General features: G+C 41.2%; 1 long non-coding RNA gene across 1 annotated transcript; it reads left to right on the top strand.

Moving 5' to 3' along the window:
* The first annotated feature begins 1,123 nt into the window (after window positions 1-1,123).
* LOC104627255 lies at window positions 1,124-5,359 on the top strand. The gene is made up of 4 exons (XR_738096.1): window positions 1,124-1,231; window positions 3,673-3,814; window positions 4,088-4,364; window positions 5,215-5,359. It is a non-coding gene; the product is annotated as an uncharacterized LOC104627255 (long non-coding RNA).
* Window positions 5,360-6,324: the final 965 nt, after the last annotated feature.

The raw sequence follows: 6,324 nt of genomic DNA, 5'->3' as shown, positions 1-6,324 counted from the left end.
CGCGCTGCTGCTGGACAGGCTGTGACCCCTCGCACAGCAGCGGTGCAGCGCCCGACGCAAGCTGCGCATTCCCTGCGCACCAAGGGGAGAGGAATGTTTACGATCTGCGCCTGTTCCCACTGCCCCCGGGGACGTGGGACCACTCGTGGGTCACGGCGAGGCAGAACAGCACCGAGGGCTCTCCCGGAGAGGTCTTCTGAGTGGGGCCTGGGGAACGGCCCGCAGGGGCAGAAGGGCAGCGACCCGAGTCTGGAAACTGCCGCCGGTTGCGCGCGAGCTTGTGCCCCGGGCCATTAGCCTAGCGTTGTGAGCGTTTAATCTCCCTGATGTTCTCTTCCTTGCTGGGCGCACACAGTTACGCACTGAGGCTCTGATCGGCAGAAGTGGCAGGGATCCTTGGCTCCAGCCATTGACAACTGAAGTGCTCGACGTGTTAGCAACTGGAAGTTAGACTGCCAAAACTTAAAACACCCAAAACAATGTTTTTAACAATGTTTCTTCTGCAGGTCTTCAGAAGACAAATAACTAGGTGTGGCCAGTCTACTGGGAATACTGTGAAGCAAAACTCATTACTGTTTATAATGCATTTATGAGTTATCCATTGGAAGTACCATTTTATTCTATGCTTTTTAACACTGAGGCAATCAGGTACTGGAAGAGGCTACCCAAGTATATGTAAATTATTCATCACATGGACTTTTTGTATCAAGATGTTTTCCAACGATCCAGTTCAACTACAAGCTAGACAGCCATAGCCCCACTGATGGTACAGGGAACCCTGATGGCAGGGTGTTTTGCTGCTGCCTTTGGTCTTACTACAGCACCTGCACTTGTCCCTAAAATAGCTCATGAGTCAGATTTTCAAAAAAGCTCAGCGTGTTTGTGGGCACTAACATTTAGGCCAGTTTTCTAAGAGCTCTGCATACTGTGTGTGCATACAATGTAAAAAGCTTTTCTGAAAAAGATCTAGTCCTTCTCCAGCTGATCAAACAAGAATCCAGATTCTCCTGCCTTTAAATGCAATCCTTTGCGAGGGGCTGTGTTCAAACACTCTTACTGTGAGTGGGTCTTCACTGCCTTGCTCATCGGGGAAATATGGCTGGCTTCACGAATCATTTTCATTGCAGTTTCTCTGGCATTTCACAATTGCAAAGAGCCCTTTGGGCTTCTCTGCCTTCTGTGATACCCTGTTCTTGGCAGTGCTGTGGTGTGGGAAGAAGGCTGAGGGCAGGTAAGTGCGAGAGGCCACGGGGCGATGAGTCGGTACTGGGGAGAGGATCCAGATGTCCAGTCCTGGCTTTATCCAAAGCCTGAGAGCTTGCACAATTATTGGAAATGACCTTCCCTGTTTTTGAGTATATTCACTCTGAACTTGTGACATTAGTGGAAAGTTAAAAGTGTTAATAAGAATGAATCCAGTTCAAAGGGAAGATATATGCATTTTTCTGAAGATTCGTGGGGGTTGATGCAAGCATGACATTAACTTGCATCTACCCAATCTAAGCCCATTCTGTCAGTAAGATTGCGAAGATGAGTGTCATATCTTTTGCATCTCAATGTAAATTATTTTTGCTTTAAATAATTTAAAATATATAAAAGACATATCTATTTCCTGTCCAAAGAAGAACATTTTTGTATCCAGTATCAGTATTCAGGTGCACACAAAGCCAGTCAAAAGCATGGAAGAGAAAGGTGAGGCTCCACATTTAATTCTCTGAATCTTCAGTTACATAATTTTGTATTCCATTATCTAAGATGTACTGTAATATCCGTCATACATTTTCATTAATCTTATACAGAACATGTTTAACCGCTTGCAATTTTCCTTCATTCTGCTGCTTTTTATGATTTCCCATTAGCATGCTTATTCACTATCTTTATTACACTTACGCAGTTAGTATTCCTCTCTCTTGTGAGTGGGCTGAATCACCCATAAGTAATCCTATACACTACATCAATGGGGATCTAGCTCCAAGTACATTAATAGGAAGGAGTTGAGATGTCATCTTGAAGACCTACCCTCTGTAGAGGAAGGATGAAGTGTAATTTTAACGAAGGCTGTCCCAGGCTGTCTTCTTCTGTTCAAAAAAAGTCTGCACCACTGCATGGCTCTGACCTGTTCCCCTGCTACCTTTCCCCTCACCACATATACAGTCCTGCCTCAGACAACCTGGAGGATATCTAGGAAGACCTCTAAGCATAATCGCCCTTCTGTCTGCCTCTTGATTTGGAAAGAAGGCGGCAGTAAGCCGTTTCAGTATGTGTTTCCACTGGCACCCAGGTCTGGACTCATCAGTTGGTCCCAGCTCATCTGCTCGTGCAGCAAGTGTTTCTTGTTCTTCCTCACTGTGTCACCAATACATAGTGGTAACTTAGTCCATAAAAAATATCCAACTATGAAAAATTTGATACCAGTAGTTACAATGCATTTTAGCTCCAACTCACTGTGAGGCAAATCAGTGTGCTGTTGGAGGAACCTAGGTGTCCAGGCTGCCCTTAGTGACACGGTACTTACCTGTACTGCAAGTAAGGGCTATGTAGCACTTAACGATGAAGGTCACTTACCCAGCAGCCAGTCCGGAGAGGTTACATATATTGGCAGGTTTTCACTGTTGTCTGTGAAAGAAATGGTAGCTTCGACCAGTCAGCTCTGACTCTGTCTATGTATTAGCATGAAACACTTCAAGGCCTCCTCCATATGTTTATCTAGCAATAAGAAAAAAGTAAAATAGTTTGGAAAGGTAGCAACTTTAGAAGGAAAATACCCTCATGTATTTAAAAACAACAGCCCAAAAATCTGAGTTACTCCACTCACTGGCAGTTTTCAGTAGTGAGGAGCTAGCTCCTGAGGCACACCTTCTCAGGGCTCATAGAAGACATAAGGAGCTTTTTTAAACATTTTTTGATAACTCTGTTCTCTCTTCTGACTGTTGTGAAGCTGATGGCTCTCTTTATTTCTCTGGAGAAGAAAAGAAGACAAAAAATTACGATCTCTGGTAATTTGCATCATTACATTTCTAGTCTCCATGGAAACCTATGTGGTGCTCCACAGTCGGGTAACGTTTCAATATGTTGCAGCAGAAATTGGATGGAGGGAAGACTGGATTCTGCACCTTGCCTATTAATCAATTAAAAATGGTTTCGAAATTATTTTCACATTGTGTTGCAATCTTCACTTAGACTAACAATGGAAGAAATCAAAGTAATCAAATTAAGGTATTCTGATATGATAAGGTATTATGTGTTTATTATATTTATTATATATTATTTTATTATGATAAGGTATTATATATTTATGTTCATATATACACCAATGCACATAACTGCCACTCAGTTTGATTCTGATAAGCACTGACAGGCATTTGGAAGAATTCTTTGGTTTTGGTAGGATTATATGGATTAATACTCTGGAAACTGAAAGCATAATAGCAAACTGTTTGTCAAGTTGACTCTAATAAAAAGCTTGCCAGAGAGGTAGTAACAATCCCATTGTTGTAATTTATGTAAGCAAAGCATTCTGAAAATCAAGAACCTTAAATCTTTATCTTTCTCTATCTTCACTGTTGTTCTTCCACTGCTAAGGAAGAAATACATCTCAAAACTGGTTTCCTCTGAAAAGATATGGTAATTTCATCTACCTGCCTCTTCAGGATTTCTTTTTTTTATTCCAAGCTTTAGCAACTTGAACACAAAGGCACATAATCTTACTGGCACAGCAGAGGGTGATACAGAGAAGGAATATACAGAGAGACACCAGTCTTTTTTTGTGACCACAGTCAGCCCATGAAGAGTGAGTGCTCTCAGCCACCTACAAGTAAGTAAAATATAAAGTAATGGAAATAATTCAGCCTGTCAACCCATAAATACTCCAGCATAGGCAGCCATGACAATAAAGTACACAAATGCATTAATTAGGGAATTTTCTAAGCATTTTACATTCAAACAATGAAAACCCAGTATTTGCTTTACAACTGCACTAAACCACCATAGTGAAATATAGTTGTGATTTATGCTATTCACTATAACCAAACTACAAAATCTGATTATTTTGTATGTATTTTGAAGGTATTTACTGCATTTGTTTCAGAATACTGTGGAGAAAATGTATGCTAGTCGAGAGGATATTGGGTATGATTTTGGAGATGACTCGAAAGTTGGAAGTAAGCCAATTAAGCCTAATCCAAACATCGATGGAGGATGGGCTTGGATGATTGTACTTTCCTCCTTCCTTGTGCACATACTTATCATGGGGTCCCAAATGGCCCTTGGAATACTCAACATGGAATGGCTTGAAGAGTTTAATCAAAGTCGTGGCTTAACAGCGTGGGTTAGCTCCCTTAGCATGGGCATTACACTTATTGTAGGTATGTTCCAGCATAATTTATTTCAAAACCACATAGATTTGTTTGCTACTCATCCCTCAAAGTATTTTCTTACAGTTTTCCAATTTGTTATGAGAGCTGCCCAACTTCTCCTGAGTTGCCTTTTTGAAGTCACCAGGACAAATTTTACAAGTTAGAGGGAGACAGGGCACAACAGGGAAGATGATAGGGAAAACAATTAGATGGGGTGACAGCATGAGCAGGAAAGGATGCCTGTGACTTGAGGGCCTCACTGGAATCAAGAAAACAGATCATCTGTGAAGCTTGTGGTCCTCCCTGTACTCTGTCTGGGAGGAGAAATTGTTGAATTTGGACAGTTTGTATTTCAGTTTGGCAGCTGAGCTAAAATTTATTTTTTAAGCTGGGGTTTTATCAACCCCAGATAATACCTGGAGGGCTCTGTTTGTGTATATGTGTATACACACATCTCTGTCTCCCTAAATTAAGATTGAAAAAGTTGTGTTTAGGTCTGCCTAAAATATTCCACTGGAAACAAAATGTTTATTTTCTAGTTATTTGTGAAAAAGGCCTGCACTCATACAGCATTAGTATTGGGAACAACAGTTTCAGTTTCTTCTTCGGTTTGAACTGTTCCTTCTTCACAGAGTAACTTTGATTTTAGGTCCTACTGGTATTTGCTAAGTAGTTGGTTGGTTGGTTGGTTGAATTTTTCTTTCCACAATTTTAAACATTAATAGGGAAAATAAACTGAACTGCATGAGTAGCCCTATGTTTAACATTTTGCTTAAAACATTAAAAATCTTTGTGTGAAAAAATATAAAGTGTAGAGAATTAAATAAAAAATACAGCATTTTTTCATGTTCTTTAACAGGTCCTTTCATTGGTTTATTCATCAGCATGTGTGGGTGCCGCAAGACAGCTATAATTGGAGGGATATTGAATGCCCTAGGTTGGATACTGAGTGCCTATGCCTCAGATGTGCACTACCTCTTCCTTACGTTTGGAGTGACAGCCGGTAAGAGCTGTACTAACATTTGAAAGTTCTTTCAATTATTTTTTATTCCTTTGGAGGTTATCTGAGTGAGTAAAGAGGGAAGTTAGACTGCAGAGTTATTCCAGCTTTTCTTTCACACTCTTCACGGCCTGTAATCTTTTCAGAAATCTTCTCTATTTACTCAATGGATTGGGCCTAATGACTTTTGTTGTCATTTAAATCTGCCATGTGAAGATGGCAATTTTATCAGTTTCTCCCAACTGGATATATCAGATGGCATTTTTGATTAGAATAATTAATATAACCAAAACTCTAACAAGTGGAATTTAAAGATGGTATAATACTGATGAAATGTATACCTAGCTAACTCCTCTGTTACAGGAAGAAACAGCAAATGTTTTCTACAGGAGCTGCTCCACATTGATAAAATACCAGATTATGATAACTATGTGCTGCTTCAAAACCCTTTTTAAAGGTTGTTGTCAGTTAACTCTGGTAGGCAACTAAGCTTCCCAGAGCTGCTCACTCACTCTCCTGCAGTGGGGTGGGGAAGAGAATCAGAAGGGTAAAAGTGAGATAAAGACAGTTTAATAGGTGGAGCAGAAGCTGTGCACGCAAGCAAAGCAAAATAAGGAATTCATTCATTACTTCCCATGGGCAGGCAAATGTTCAGCCATTTCCAGTAAAGCGGGGCTTCACCGTTACTTAACTACGTAACAGTTACTACTTCACAGCAGTAGCTGTTACTTGGGAAGACAAATGCCCTAAGTCTGAATGTACCCCTTTCCTCCTCCTCTCCCCAGTTTTGCTGCTGAGCATGACATCAAATGGTATGGGATATCCCTTAGGTCAGTTGGGGTCAGCTGTCCCACTGTATCCCCTCCCAGCTTCTTGTGCACCCCCAGCCCACTTGCTGGCCGGGCCACCTGGGAAACAGAAAAGGCCTTGATGCTGTGTAAGTACTGACCAGCAACAGCTACAACATCC

The sequence above is a fragment of the Phaethon lepturus genome, unplaced genomic scaffold (assembly GCF_000687285.1).
Source record: "Phaethon lepturus isolate BGI_N335 unplaced genomic scaffold, ASM68728v1 scaffold34019, whole genome shotgun sequence".
NCBI lineage: Eukaryota > Metazoa > Chordata > Aves > Phaethontiformes > Phaethontidae > Phaethon > Phaethon lepturus.
Note: the sequence above shows the minus strand (reverse complement) of the source record. Positions and strands in the feature narration are given on the sequence as shown.